At 41.1% G+C, this 16,459-nt stretch overlaps 1 long non-coding RNA gene across 1 annotated transcript in view; it reads right to left on the bottom strand.

The window, feature by feature from the left end:
- Positions 1–3,980: 3,980 nt before the first annotated feature.
- The window catches only part of LOC113594539 (uncharacterized), a 32,797-nt gene continuing 20,318 nt past the window's right edge, over positions 3,981–16,459 (bottom strand). The window contains exon 3 of the long non-coding RNA XR_003414929.2: positions 3,981–5,210. This is a non-coding gene — a long non-coding RNA (uncharacterized LOC113594539). The remainder of the gene's footprint in view (positions 5,211–16,459) is intronic.

Below are 16,459 nucleotides of genomic sequence, written 5' to 3'. Positions count from 1 at the left end.
TGAGGGACGAGAAAGAGGGAGCGGGCAAGTACTGACCTTTGCACAATGAAGGGTGGCTGGCATACAGCACCACGTCCCCAAGTGCCCAGCAAACGAACCCTGCAGTGTCTTCTCCCCGGCAACTCTGAGACTGCTTTGTGCATGGGGAAATTTCCATCTCCTGATTTCAGTCACCTCTGGATTCCTGCCTATTCTTTCCCCACAATATTTTTCTTTCCACCCTCATTCTGGACTCCTATTTGTCTCTCTGTTTATAATCTCCTCTCTCCCCTTCAGTCCATCCTATGATTCAGCATCATAAAACATAAAGCATCAATGTCTCTCTTTATTCTCACAAAATGTCAACAACTCTCTCTTGCCTGGGCGACAGTCACAGACTCCAATGCCTATGGGGACCAGGCAGGAAGCATGACTAAGTGAGGAAGGCAGGACTGAGTAGGAGCACATACATGCCTGGTCACAGCGAACAAGTGCTTCTCAACTCCAGGTTACCCTTGTCAAGTGAGAATACAGGCCATGTGGACAGGTTTTCTGATTTTCCCCGGGTAAGCCAGAAATCTGGCTTTTTGCATGAATTTTCCTATTTGTAATGTTGGCAACTAATTTAAAAATTTGTCAAAATAGTGTGTGGGCCAGAGAAAACAATCTGTGGCCGGATATGCCATGACAGCTGCCGGTCTGCACCCCTGGTGTGGAAAATCAGCTCCACGCTTCTCAGCCGGATATGAGAGGCATTGCTCAGTCCACCACCCAGCCTTTTCTTCAAGGATTCATGACCTGAGCCCATACACCAGAGAATTCTCCTTCTATTCCACGGTACACATTACACAGCAGTCTTCCCGCTCATCCAGTTGAAGAATGCATATTGGCCCCGACCTGCCCTGCATTTCTTATCATTCAACCCTCCCTGATTTCCAGAGGCTGTGTGCCTCCTCTCCAAGTACAAGGTCTTTGACAGCTTCACAACCCCTCGCCTGGCTTTTCTTTGTATCTCTAAACTTCCTTAATGAATGTACTCATTTTAAAAATGAGTTATATTTAAAATGTAACTTAGTTGAGTTATACAGACCAGACAATTCACTACTGAAGGGTACAATTCCACAATGTTTAGCACATTCCCATTAACTAATTTGCTATTTGTGTCCTACTGACTTCCAAATAGGATTTGGGGTTGCTTACAAAATTAAACACAATACAAACAGGACAACTAATAAGAACAATACACCTCCCCAATTATCAACAGACTTTGCCAGGCATCCAAATGAGTTACTCCACTTGAGCATTTATTTTAGCCTGAGTTCCCTGGCAGAGAAGAAAAAAGAGAAATGAGTTGTCTGATAAAACAACACAGACAAATTTCTCAAGAGAGATGCTCTTTCCTGGCTAAGCGTCCAAGGAGGATGTTTGCATAAAGAGCCATTATTTGTGACTTTTATTGATAGGCAAATGACTTTCGTTCAGAACAATATTGACACTTCTCCACTTAAATAAATTATTGACACAACAGACTTGTTGGCAGGAATAAAATGTTCAGTATAACATTGCAATTAAGAACACAGGCTTTGGGATCAGAAAAACTTCAATTATTAGGTGTGTAACCTTGTGCAAGTTACTTTGTCTCTACAGGCCTTAGGTGCCTCATCTGTAGAATGGGGTTAAAGGCAGGGTGTCTTTCAATGAATTTTGGCAGGAGGATTAAATGAGAAAGTAAGGTTAAGGTGGTGCCTACAGCATTTCTCCACTGCAAAGATATTATTTCATCTTCCCCTTGATTAATAAGCATCTTTTGAGGAGATACTTTGAGAGTATGTAAATATCTTGTTACCTCTCAAACTTCAATCCACTCGTTTTAGTATTCATTGATGCTTCTCACCCAAATCAGTCATTACTGCCAAAGGATGACTGCCAAATGATGATCTTTTAATATCATCATTCCTTCTGCAATTATAAGTTGACTTTCAACAGTAAAAAAAAAAAAAGCTTTCTGAAATTAAAGATTGTCTAAATAAATAAAAAGATATCCCATGTTCATGAACCAGAAAACTTAGCATTCTAAAGATGGTAATGCTCCCCCAAATTGATCTATAGAGTCAACACAATTCCTATCAGAATCCTAGCTGGCTTTTTTTTTTTTTTTTTTGCAGAAATTAACAAGAATTAAGAAGCTGACTCTAAAATTGATACTAGAAATGCCAGAGTCCCAGGGCAACCAAAACAATCTTGAAAAAGAAGAACAATGTTGGAGAACTAACACTTTCTAATTTTAAAACTTACTTCAAAGCTACACTAATCAAAACAGTGTGGTACTGGCATTAAAGGATAAATGTACAGATGAGTAGTACAGAATTGAAAGTCCAGAGATAAACTTTTAAATTTATGGTCACTTGGTTTTCGGCAAGAGTGCCAAGACAATTCAGTGGGAAAGATGAGTCTTTTCCAAAATGGTGTTGAACAATTGGATATCCATAAGCAGAAGAATTAAGTTGGATGCCTTATATTATACGATGCTCAAAAAAAAAAAAAAAATAAATAAATAAAAAGGACCAAAGTCCCAAATTTAGGAGTTAAAAATAAAACTATTAGAAGAAAACATTAGAGTAGATCTTCAAGACCTTGGGTTAGGCAATGCCTTCTTAGGTAAGGCACAAAAACTACAAATGACAAAAGAAAATATAGATAATTGGACTTCATCAAAATTAAAAACATTGGGGCACCTAGGTGGCTTAGTTAGTTAAGTGTCCAACTTTGGCTCAGGTCATGATCTCATAGTTTGTGAGTTTGAGCCCAATGTCAAGTTCTCTGTTTTCAGCACAAGGCACACTTTGGATCCTCTGTCCCCCCTCTCTCTGTACCTCTTATTTGTTCTCTCTCAAATAAATAAATATTTTTTTAATTAAAAACATTTGTGTTGCAAATAATGCAACCAAGAAAGTGAAAAGACCACTCACCCACAGAATGGAAAAAAATATTTTCAAATCATATACCTGATAAGTGACTTGTATCTAGAGTACACAAAGAGCTGCTACAACTCAATAATAAAAAGATCAATAACCCAATAAAAAATGGGAAAGGATCTGGATAGGCTTTTCTCCAAAGAGGACCTACAAATGGACAATAAATGTATGAAAAGATGCTCAGCATCATTAGTCATTAGTGAAACGAAATTCAAAACCACAACGAGATACCTTTTCACACTCAGCAGGACAGCTATCATCAAAGAGACAGATAATAATGGGATAAGGAGAAACTGGAACACTAATCTTTTGCTAGTGGAAATATAAAATGCAAAATGTGAAAGGAGTGAAGCTGCTGTGGAAAACAGCTTGGCAGTTCTTCAAAATGTTAAACACAGAGTTACCATATGCCAGCAAAATCACTCTTAGAGAAATCTACCAAGGAGAAATGAAAACATAGATCCACATAAAAATATGTACATGAATTTTCATGAATCTGTACACATAAAAACTTGTACACATAGTTCATATATTTATTCATACTAGCTAAATAGTGGAAATAATCCATATGTCCACCAACTGATGAATGGATAAACAAAATATGGTATGTCTATACAGTGGAATATTATTTGGCAATAAAAAAGGGTAAAGTAATGAATACATGCTACAACATGGATTAACTTTGAAGACACAAATGAGAGAAGCCAGTGACAAATGACCACATATTGTGTGAATCCATTCACATGAGATGTTCAGAGTAGAAAAATCTACAAAGATAGAGAATAGACCAGCCTAGGGCCGAGGATGGGGTCAGAAGGGAAGAGTGACTGCTGATGGGGACAGGGTTTCTTTCTAGGGTGATAAAGATACTCTAAAATTAGATGTGGTCATGGCTGCACAACTCTGTGAGTATACTAAAACCACTTAACTGTATACTTTATTTTAAGTATATATATAATATATATAAGTATAAAATATATATATAACATATTATATACACATTTATTTATTTATTTTGAGGCAGGGAGGAACAGAGAGACAGGAAGAGAGAGAATCCGTGAAATCCAAGCAAGATCCGTGCAGAGCTCATCTTGGAGCTCGATCCCACAAACCGCAAGATCATGACCTGAGCTGAAATCAAGAGTTGGCTGCTTAACCGACTAAGCCACCCAGGTGTCCCTCAACTATATACTTTAAATGGGTGAATTGTACAGTATATTAATTCTGTCTCCATAAAACTACTGAAAAAATCAGTACAGAAACAAAAAATATTAGATTTATAAAAAGGGAGAACTTTTCTTCCCCCTATTATTTATTTATATCAATATGGATTCATGGATTCAATAGGTTATAATCCTTTGCCATTACCATTTATTTTGATGCTCAACTTGCCCCCTATTTTGCCACCAGGAACACCTTCAAGCTGGCTACTGTGTCCTTTTGACGTATATTGATAATTCCTGGAGCATTTCTTTACTATTGTTTTCTTTCCTTCTTGGCACACGATAGCCCAGGCTTATCTTACATTTTCCTTTCCAGACTGGGGCCAGACATTGTTCCAAAGAGCCCTGGTTTCTTGGTGGAGAATAGTACTTAGAAACCAAGATCTGGGCATGAGGTGTGTTCATTGTTGGTGGGGTGTTAGTGCTTCTCTCAGCAAACAGAACTGAGATTTACAGAAATCTGAATCATCATATGTATGTACATACATGCATGCATACACATACATGCCCTCACAATCTATATCCATTTCTATATTTAACTGGACTAAAACCTGCAAGTTTACACCAATACCTCCCATTTCAACATAATGCTAGAGGGTCCATTCTATGATTCTCTCTTTCCATATTTGTAACTCCTTTTTCTGATGGTAATAAACCTGATATCCATTATCCACAATAAATGTACTTATTAGCTCAATCCTAGAATATTCAGAAAGTAATTGCAGAATTGCTAGCTCATGCCTCTGAGAAAATGAAGCCTACTAATATTTATTTAGTGGGTTTTGTTTTTGTTTTTGTTTTTAGCCCAAGAGTATTGAGTCCAAATACTGTGTTCAAAAGTTAATTGGGTTGGTTCTTTTTCCTCCATTTCAGTGTGGTCACGTTATTCATTTGAATTATGGTTCAGTTTGTTTTTGTTTGTGTTCAGTTTTGAAATTCCTCCCCCATCCTTGCGGATTTTCTTCCTTCCTTCCTTGCTTTCTTCGTTTTTAAATTCTTTCTTTCTGTGTGAAATATTAAGGTGGTTCCAAAGCTAGGGATTGAACAAAAAGTTATATTTGAAAAAGTGTCATTCTCCCTCTCATTCCCTCTACCCTTTTCTCTCCATTTCCAATCATATCCTGTAGGTAACCAATCTCATTAGTTTCTAGTTTATAGTATTTCTCTTTGGTCAAATGAGTAGATAGAAAGAAACATATTTCCTAATTTCCTCTGTTCTTTTCACAAAAGACAGCATACTGTAGATGATTTTACATGCTTTACTTTTTTTTTCACTTAACCTACATCCTAGAAATCATGCTCAATCAATGATTAGAGATCTTCTTCATTTTTTACAGTTGCATAGTACTCCATTGTGTGACTGTACCAGTTTATTCCATCACTCTGCTGAGTGTGTATAACTAGGTTGTTTCTAGTATTTTCTATCGTTGGAGTGTATCTCCAGAGAAAATCCTCAGAAGTGGAATTGCTGGGTCAAAAGGTAAAAGCATATGTGGTTTTGTTAGCTAGACAAATTCCCTTTATGAGGGTTGTAACGATTTGCACTCACATCAGTAATCTGTAAGAGAGCCTATTTCCCTGCAGTCACACCAACACTGTGTGTTGTAATGCTTCCTAATTTCTGTCAATCCAATGATGAGAAATGGTATCTCTATGTAGTTTTCATTTGCATTTCTCTCATCATGAATAAGGCTGAACATATCTTTATACATATAAGGACCATTTTTGTATATTTTTCTGTGAATTGTTGATTCATGCTTTTGCCCATTTTTATTTCATGGTTTTTAAATATTCCCCCATTTAAAAATAGTTGTTTATATAATACATATATTAACTCATTACCTGTGATGTATGTTGAAATGATTTTCCAAGGTTGTTAGCTGCCTTTTAACTTTATATATATGAGGAAGTCCTCTTTAATGCAATTTAATTTATTAATTTTTCTTTTATCGCATTGAGGTTCTGAGTCACAGTTAAAAGCCTTTCCCTACCTCCAGGTTCAAGAGGAGTCCATCCATGTTTTTTTTTTAATTTTAATTTTTACAATTTAATACATGTTTATTTATATAATTACTAATTTACTGGATACTTATGCATGTTTTATTTTAGCCCTTGTAGGATTTTATTTACATAAATTTAGATTTATATAGCTTTTTAATTTTTTTAAAAAATTGAATTTTAATTACAGTACAGTTAGCTAACGTACAGTGTTGTTAGTTTCAGGTGTACAATATAGTGATTCAGCACTTGTATACATTAGTCAGTGCTCATCATAATAAGTGTACCTTAATCTCCTTCACTCACTACCCCCCCCCCCCACCTACTTCCCTCTGGTAAACCAGCAGTTTGTTCTTCACAGTCTCTTTCTTGGCTTGTCTATTTTTTTCTTTGTTCATTCATTTTGTTTCTTAAATTCCACATATGAATGAAATCATATGGTACTTATCTTTCTCTGACTAACTTATTTCACTTAGCATTACATTCTCTAGCTCCATCCATGTTGTTGCAAATGGCAAGATTTCATTCTTTTTTATGGTCAAGTAATATTCCATTTTAATATATATATCATATAATATAATCATATCATATAATACACATACACACACACACACCACATATTCTTTACCCATTTGTCAATTGATGGACATTTGGGCTGCTTCCATAATTTGGTTACTGTAAATAATGCTTCAATTTACATAGGGGTGCATATATCTTTTCAAATTAGTGCTTTTGTAATTTGGGGGGTAAATACCCAGGAGTGGAATTATTGGATCCTATGGTAGCTCTATTTTTAATTTTTTGAGGAATCTCCATACTGTTTTCCACAGTGGCTGCACTGTTTGCATTCCTACCAACAGTGCACAAGGGTTCCTTTCTCTTTCTCTAAATCCTTTCCAACATTTGTTGTTTCTTGAGGTGTAGATAGCTTTTTAGATAGTCGATCCAGTGGGAGTTTATTCTTGTATATGATACGAAGTAGGAGGGATCTACTTTTATTTTTATCTTTAAAAACATTTATTTTTAATATTTTTTAAACATTTATTAATGTTTATTTTGAGAGAGTGAGAGAGAGAGTGCGCATGGACACAAGTCTGAGACAGGAAGAGAGAGAGGGAGAGAATCCTAAGCAGGCTCCACGCTATAAGCACAGAGCTCCACTCAGGGCTCGGTCTCACCAACCATGAGATCGTGACCTGAGCTGAAATCAAGAGTTGGATGCTCAACTGACTGAGACACCCAGGCACGCCATCTATTTTTTCAAAACAGGCATGTGAACTGTATCCTCGAGGACACCCGTAACTTGCTTACTCGGGTGCATCCTGCATTTAAGTCCAATGTCAAAGTCCATGCCGGGGGTGGCAGCTGCTCCCTTGCTTCATTAAAGATTCTGTCTCCTCTCCCTCATGTTTTGTTATTCTTGTTTTTTGTGGGTTTTAAGTAAAAAGGGTAGGGTAAAACTTATCTTGACTCTGCTATCTTTAACTGGAAGTCTGCTAAAATATATTTTTTATTTTTATTTATTTAAAAAATTTTTTTAACGTTTATTTATTTTTGAGACAGAGAGAGACAGAGCATGAACAGGGGAGGGGCAGAGAGAGAGGGAGACACAGAATCTGAAGCAGGCTTCAGGTTCCAAGCTGTCAGCACAAAGCCCGACGCGGGGCTCGAACTCACGGACCGTGAGATCATGACCTGAGCCAAAGTCGGAGGCTTAACCGACCAAGCCACCCAGGCGCCCCTATTTTTTAAAAATTTTACTTGTTAAAGTAATCTCTATACCCAATGTGGGGCTCGAACCTACAACCGTGAGATCAAGAGTCACATGATCCAACAACTGAGCCAGCCAGGCGCCCCTGTTAAAATGTATTTTTAACTATGACATTTTAGCTTTACTAAAAATAATTAAAAGTACAGTTTGAATTTTTATAAAGAGTAGTTCAGTTGACTGGGAGTGGGAAAGATGCCTCCTGGATTAACAGGGAGAGTGTTAAGTATAAATGAAAGCATTAGGGTTGGGTAAGGCAGCTAAATTTATAGTAAAAACAGGTTTCAGGGAGTTCAAAACCTATGAAAGTATGGAAAATTGTAGGTTTCCTCCTACAATCCTCCAACTGGCTGAGTTAGATTGTGCCATTCTTCTCAAATTTGCAATATAACCAGACGGCGGGGACAGCAAATCGTCACTGAGCAAAGTATGTGCATTTTCTTAAATTATGCTCCGAATTATAGATCATCCTTCCAAAGGCAAACCATACAATTATTAGCAAGATTCCTATTATCTAATTGACTATTTTAATAAAGCCTTTTGTTTTAACAGAAATAACATAATTAAGTGGCAAAGCATCCTAAACTTTTGCTCATTATTTGTATACTTCTTATTCAGAAAGTCTGGCCACTGGGACCATCTCTCTAGCTTAAGTGCCATTATTAACCTGCTGCAAGTTACTCAAATTTCAGCTAGGAAACCTAGAAAGAAAGAAATAGCTTCTATGTGTAAATTCTGTCAAACCTAACCTATAGCATGGCCAGTATCAGTCACTAAATCTTAATCTCTAAGACTTTACTGAGGATTATTTTGTCAGATCAGATGTGCGGTGAGGCAGCCAGGTAACTTGGGAGTGGTTGGCACATGTGGGCTAGGAAGAAGTCACACTGAAAACAAGCAAATCCTTCTTTATAATTTTGCTCAGTGCAGGCCTTCTCCCAATATCCAAAGGGACTGCAATTTGTAACCAAAGAACTGGCCATGCATCTTCTTCAAGAAGGGGTTGCCATGAACATTGGGTCAAGAGTGCGGGTGAACTTGGCTTGTCATCCTGCCTTTACTCTTCAGCTAAAGAAGGAAGTAGGTCAGGGAAGAGCATGTGGAAAAAAAGATCAAGTGTTCTCATTTTTATTTTCAAGTTCAAGCTGTTTTAGGGTCATCATCCAACCTTTGCAGAGTCTTCCCATAAAGTAGAGAGGCCCTAGATTAGCTGAGCAACTGCAGTTTCCAGATAGAGGAGAGGTCATCACCTGGTAACTGGTCCCATCTCCCAGCCCACTGCATGACCTCATGGACCAGGGGTCCCCTGAGTTGTCTCTTTACCACTCACTTGGCAAATGCCTATTGTCTACTCCGTGTACTTTGCAATGTATTAAGTGCCACGAGCCTGCGAAAACAGTTGAGGGGATTTTTGCAATGTTTCTGTAGTAGTCTGCTCTAGCTACCATAACAAAACAGTACAAACTAAGTGGCTTAAATGACAGAAAATTGTTTTCTGACAGTTCCAGAAGCTGAGTCTAAGATCAAGGTGCTTAGTTTCTGGTTAGAGCTAGTTAGAGTTAGCTTAGAGCTAGTTTCTGGTTGAGGCCTTTCCTTCCTTGCTTGTAGACTGTTACCTTCTTCCTGTGTCCCCACATGCCCTATTTTCTGTGCCCATGTGGAAAGAGAAAGATCTATGGTGTCTCTTCCTCTTCTTATAAAGATATCAGTCCCATCAGATGAAGGTCCTACCCTTATGACCTCATTTAACCTTAATTACCTCCCTCAAGGCCCAATCTCCAAATGGTCACATTTGGGGGTTAGGGCTTCAGCAAATGAATTTGGGGGGACACAATTCAATCCCTAACAGTTTATTTCTGGAATTTTTAGATTTTTTTTTTAAGTTTGAATCACAGATACTTTTGGTCTATGGGAGATTTTACCTAACGTATTATATACATTCACCCTTACCTGAAGTATGTGGGTTGACTGGGAAAACTGGATCAAGGACTCTTACTCCCAAATACCTGGGTGTTAACAATGAGATGGAACACAGTAATCACATCTACAGGGCCGCTCGTAAACTTGTAGGGTGGAGAGTCATCTCAACAGTCCTGCCAGAGATCACCCATATGCTCCTAGCATGGTGCCTTGCACACAGTGGTCACTCCATCCAAACGGGCCGAGTGAATAAATGAACAAATGAGTGAGTGACCCATGATGACTTCCACCGAATCTTGGAAATGTCAAATATATGAGATTTTAATAAAAGGAGGCCTGCTCTTTCCCTTCTGTCATTCACACCGTTCTGAGTTTGAACCTTGAACATCTTATCTTTAGCTCTGGGTTTACTTCATGTGCTTTAGGAAGGGTAGGGCTCCCTCCAAGTCTTTGTGAAGTGAGCCTTGGATAAACGGTAGAGGTGTGAAAAGCACCTGTCTAAGAAGATCTGTAAGACGTCTCCTATGGGTCTTTAATCTGTTTCTTCCAGGGAGTGTGGCACTGGCAGTTCACAGAGGTTCAATCAAATGCAGACAGGTGGGAATGGATTTCCTTCTCCACACAGCTGGCTAGATGGTGAGTTTCTTTTCTTTTCTTTTCTTTTCTTTTCTTTTTTCTTTTCTTTTCTTTTCTTTTCTTTTCTTTTCTTTTCTTTTCTTTTCTTTTCTTTTCCTTTCTTCCCTTCCTTCCCTTCCTTCCCTTCCCTTCCCTTCCCTTCCCCTTCCCTTCCCCTTCCCTTCCCCTTCCCTTCCCTTCCCTTCCCCTTCCCTTCCCCTTCCTTTCCTTTCCTTTCCTTTTTTCTTTTCCTTTTGCTTTGCAGTGCTCACAAACTTATTTTGAGCTCTAAGATGACTGGGACTCCAAAGGATAAGACTAATGCTGTTTGATAATCAAGGGGAAGACTATTTTAAAAATCTTTTTAAGGATTCTGCCAGCTTAACTTTAAACTACATATGAGCTGCACTGCACAGGGAAAATATTCAGCCTAGGTCTACTTCACGATGATTATGTTAACGATAAAGTATTTCATAATTTTTTATCTATTTGGGATAAATTAAGCAAATTAAGTCTACCTTGCAAAACCTGAATTGGAATAAAGCTATTAGAGTAGGATTCCTACTCTAGCAAAACTATATAATTAAATGTAGAAGACTTAATAAATATTTGATAAACTCAATTCGACTTAACATCCACTGAGTGCCTACTATATATGTATGAGGCATAATGCTCAATGCTATAAGGTTTGCAAGAAAAAAATAATTTCTCAAGTAGCCTTGGTTTCCTAAGTATTTTATGTCACAATAATGTGACAACATATAGTGTCTTTTTACAAATCAGCTTATGCATTGCATCTTTAAGCACTCAGCTTCCCCTATTACACAATTTTAATCCTACTTTACCTCAGAGGAGTTCTGTGAAAATGAACAATTATAAAAAGTTCTGACCTTAAGAATCCCTTGTAAAACGCTACAGCTTAAATAATCCTGTTAAAAACATTAATTTAAACAGAGTATTCTCGCTGAGAGCCAAAACAAAGGAAAGAAATTCATTTACGGACTTCTCTGCCAGGGGTACACAGACACACTGTCATTTGCTGATCTAATTCTCTCTTCAGCTTGCAATGTTTTCCCTAAGCTCACACGAAGAAATCTACCAAGAGAGAAGAGAGTTCTCTCACCTACAAAACTCAATCTGGATTCAAGAGCCGATGGATAACACTAGTTCCTCTCAAAAAGGCTCTTATTACTGAATGGATTTTTTTCCCCACCCCCTTCATGCACTCACCAGAAGACTCCATAGAAAGTCTCCATAATTTGCTCCTTTGTGTTTCTCATTAGGGCCTGAGAGGAACCCTATTGAGCTTCCCTGACATTATCTCGGTCCACCTGATGCCTGGGTGTTTTAAAATGTCATATTGTTTGAGGGATAATACCAGCCCTGATTGTGTCAGTCACAGAGCTGGCATGGAATAAGTAAGTGAAGGGGGACCACAAGGAAGAAAGTCAAGGTCATTCACACATGTCGAAGGAACTGGGCCCTCCTTACCCTCTGGGACATTTGGGAGCCAAACTGGCACTGGCCGCGCAATCCCAGGGTGAACTCCATGTATGCACCTGGCAGCTGGCTTCTTGGTCCCAGTAAGAAGTAAGTTTGAGCCCCTTCATCACAAAGAGGGGGAATCAGGGGCAGTGAAGCCTTGTAACTATGACAACCACAGACAGCGAAAGAGAGCAGTGAGCTGGATCTGTCAAGGTAGACGCTTAGCGCAGTCAAGGCTGATCTGCTCCCAGGGGAACAGGTTTGCAGCCACAGGCAAGTCCCACTTGCCCCAGTGTGGGTAACTGCAATGGTAGACCCTGCCAAAAAGTACAGGTCCTTGTTTCTGCTGGCTGCTGATGTTTCCCTCCCCTCACAGGCGTGCCGACCATCCCTCCCAGTCTGTGAATGCGAGCGGAACATGGCACCCGCTTCCTCCTTCCCTGAGAAAACGCATCAGTGCTGCACCCTCCTTGGCTCTGTGGGGTGGGCGGTAGTGGGCAAGGCCAGCCAAGTGTCTATGATCCCAGGGCACTAAGAACACGCAGGGCCAGCAAACCACTCTGGTTGCCTCGCTTACTCTGCCCTCCTAGGCCCTCGAATCTCCTTAGGGAGTTCCTGGGGGGAAATAAACACAATTGGCATGGGCCTCAGAGATAATTTCATCCCAGATCGGCAATCTCAACAGCCTGCTGAGATATGTGCCAGGTGGGTGTGTAAACATGTAAATCAGGCTTAAGACAATAAGGAGTTGTGGGGCCAGTGTCTCAACTGGCCACCTTAAAGGAATGCAAATTTAATACAATGAAAAACCAAATCGAAACGAAACGGAACATGCAGCCTAAATAAAACACATCTGTGGGCTTCAAGGGTCCCACAGGCCACTAATGTGCAATTCCTGATCTGGTCTATGCCCTCTTTTTATGGATGCAGAGACCGACCGAGTCCCAGGGGGGAAAAGTTACTTGTTCCTGAGCAGGGCTAGAACCCAAGTTAACCTAAATTTCCACCTATGGCTGGTGACCTCATAAAGCCTGCCTCATTATGTGTTGGGGGCTCAGCAATGGAAATTGCTAGACTTCTAAGTCCCAAACCTTTGGATGTATGGACACCAAGCCCCACCTGACCAGGACTGCCTGGGGAAGGCTGAGCCGCCCATTGTGGACAGGGTTCCCAGACAGACCTCATGGCCTCTGTGGCTCAGTTTCTATATCTAAAACCTGGAGACGAGCTTCCCAATTTGTCCACCTTTTATCACGAGAGGTTCCTTAACCATTGAGCTTCCTTGTCTGGGGCATGGTGGTTCTACAGAAAAGGGTGCTGTGAGGAAGTAATGAGCTGCTCATGGAAAGCCCTGAGGAGAGCGCCTGATGCAGAGTAATTGCTCTTTAAGTGTCTGTTAACATTGTGGGGTTGTTGTATAGGGGTTATTACTGTTTGATGTAGCCTACAACACCGTTGGCAGATGAGTGAATGAAGATGTGGTGTCTCTCTCTCTACACACACACACACACACACACACGCACGCACGCACGCACGCATGCAATGGAATATTATCCAGCCATAAAAAGGAATGAAATCTTGCCATTTGCAACATCATGGATGGATCTAGAGAGTACAATGCTGGGTGAAATAAATCAGAGAAAGACAAATACCATATGATTTTGCTCACATGTGGAATTAACAAACAAAATAAATGAGCAAAGGAAAAGAGAGAGAGAGAGAGACCAACCAAGAAATAGATTCTTAACTCTGGAGGACAAACTGGTGGTTACCAGAGGGGAGGTGGGTGAGTGAAATACGTGACGGGGATTAAGTGTATAAGAGGACACTTATCACGATGAGCACTGAGGAATATATAGAATTGTTAAATTGCTATATTGTACACCTGAAACTAATATAACACTGTACATTAATTATGGTGGAGTTAACATTAAAAAACTAAAAAAAAAAATAAAATGCCATTGGTAAAATTAAATGTTACCCAAAAGCCTAACTAATAGGAAATGACTCAATAGAAGTTTAGTATGTGATTCACACAGCACACCAAGGACAATTACAAGGAGAGAAATTACACGGCCCAGCCTGGAAAATAGAATAATGAAAACCAAGCAGCGATGCTATCCAGGGTAAACCTTTTCACCAGCCAGGAAGATAAGAATTAAGCAAATTTGTTCTCAAGAAAGATATGGCAGAGAGCTTTCTCTGAAAAAGAAAAATGGAACAATCTGCTTACTAAGTTCTCTCAGGAAAGAAAATTTCCTAAGTAAATACTTCGTATTCAGAATGATCATGAGCCACAAAAGGCATTTTCCTCAAGCGAACTGAGATAGAGTTTCTTGTAAATTAAAAACTTTCCAAAAAAACAAAAAAAGGGGAGAGTGGAGGCCAACTCATCAGGAGCTATTCAAATGAGCACACCTTCCCAGCCACCTGAAGCTGGTGGCCTTCAGCAGAGTTTCTGCGTGCGGGAAGCAAACTGAGGAGTGTCCCCTTTGGAGCCTTTCCTCCTCACCCACCTCAGCCCCGCAGACATTTCTGCCTCACTTGATGTGCAACACTGCTTTCTCCAAGCTTCTGAGATCAGCCCTCGTGGCACGTTGTCACCTTCCCCAGGGGTCAAATGCAGTGTATGGATATAGAAGCACTTCCACATCAACAAACTCTCTCGTGTGCAATCTTGGGCTCCTCTCCCTGGGTGGTCCAGGGCCCCGGAATCCAGTCCCTATGTACCTTCTCCTGAGGACAGTCACCTTCAGTCATCAGCAGGCCTTGCTCTTCCCCAGCTGGACTGTGTTAAGACTCGACCCCTGGTTTTGGTCTGGTGTAGGGAGGGGAGGCAGGGGCACATCCTGAGAGGGGTACACATTCATTGCCTCGAGAGGCAACAATACCTGCATGGTCTTCCAGTCCTCTTCTAGCTGGGGGAGGGAGGGCACCACGGCAGGGTCTCGAGGTTTCAAGAGATCTGGGGCTTCAAGGTTCTCAACTGCATCTCCCAGAATGACCCCATCTCCATCCTCAGGGTGCCTCCTTCCCAACGCAGGTCCTGAGTGGACCTGGCAGACTTGCTGGGGTTGAGAATGCAATGCTTTCTGGGGTACTGGAGGCTTCATGCCCTGCGTGGGGCTCAAACTCATGGCCCTGGGATCAAGACCCGAGCCGAGATCAAGAGTTGGACACTCAACTGACTGAGCCACCCAGGCGCGCCCCCCCCCCCCCCGCACCACTCTGCTTTTCATAGTCTTTTGCCAAGGTGTCAACGGAACTCATTAAAAAGCATCTCACCTCATTGGAAACATTCATTTCATTATAATATTACTTTAGGCCCTTAACCTCTCAAGGGCTGGAGACATTGGCTTTGCCGGGACTCCTCCCCCAATCCCAGCCCCACTCTCCTTCATGAAAGTCTTCCAGTTTTACCACTCTGTGTGGAGGGACGCAGGAGGAAGGAGCTGAGCCGCAATATGGTTGAAACAGAGGCCTCAGCATGTTCCACAGGAGCTCTGGAGCTGGACCGCCCTGCCTGGAGACAACAAGGCCTGAACCCTGAAACTGTCCCATTGCCCAATCATTGGATGTGGCTGCCCTGGTGAGCAGTGGGCCATGGACAGTTCCCAGGGAGGGACTCAGCTGAGAACAGGGATGGTCGCCTGCCCAAGCAGCTGAGGGACAAGTGCCCTGGCCCAGGGGGGGCCGAGAGGTACATACGTTGGAGGTACACACGTGGCACACCCTTCTTTTGTTCATGCAGATGACGTTGCCTCATCACCTCCTTCCTCCCTGGGCCCCTCCACCTGCAGCCAGGGATCTCTCCAAAATGCAAATCCAATCACACGATGGCTGACCTGCCTAAAACCCTATCGTGGTCTCCCGATGCCCTGAGAATAACATTCAGTTGCCTTAACATGGCTCATAAAATTTTGCATGGTCTGACCTCTGCTTATCTTTGTGGTCTCATTTTTCAACACTTCTCTTGAATGTCTCGCTTCTGACCACAGGAAGACCATTTAATTTCATCGCCGTGCCAGGCCTGTGCACGTGTGCGTGCACGCCCGGGGTGGGGCAAGTGAGGGGTGTCTGGAGGGTACTCTTTCTGCCCTCGCCCCCTTCCTTCCCGTGACCACTCCCTCAAGCACCTCCGACTTGCTCATTCCTCCTTATCCTTCACTCCTTACCACTCAGCTCCTCTGAGAAGCCTTCCCGGATCCCCCAGTGTAAGGAAGGTGTTTCTCCTCTGTGTTTCTCATACTTCCTGTACTTCTCCTGCAACCATGCTGTTCGTCCTATGTTTTAATTGTTTGCTATTCAGTCTCCCGGAAACAACGACTGTGGCTATCTTATTCACTGTTGTATTTCTAGCTCCTTGCAGGGTGCCTGGTGCACAGTCTCCTAAACGAATGAATAAATATATGGTGGCTGGAGAGGGGAGCAGAAAGAGGCATAGTCTGACCATTCAACAGAAAGAAAAGACGGAAATTAACCACTGAAGGTAATTA

Source organism: Acinonyx jubatus, chromosome E3, assembly GCF_027475565.1.
Source record: "Acinonyx jubatus isolate Ajub_Pintada_27869175 chromosome E3, VMU_Ajub_asm_v1.0, whole genome shotgun sequence".
Classification (NCBI taxonomy): Eukaryota; Metazoa; Chordata; class Mammalia; order Carnivora; family Felidae; genus Acinonyx; species Acinonyx jubatus.
This window is presented reverse-complemented; position numbering and strand designations above follow the sequence as displayed.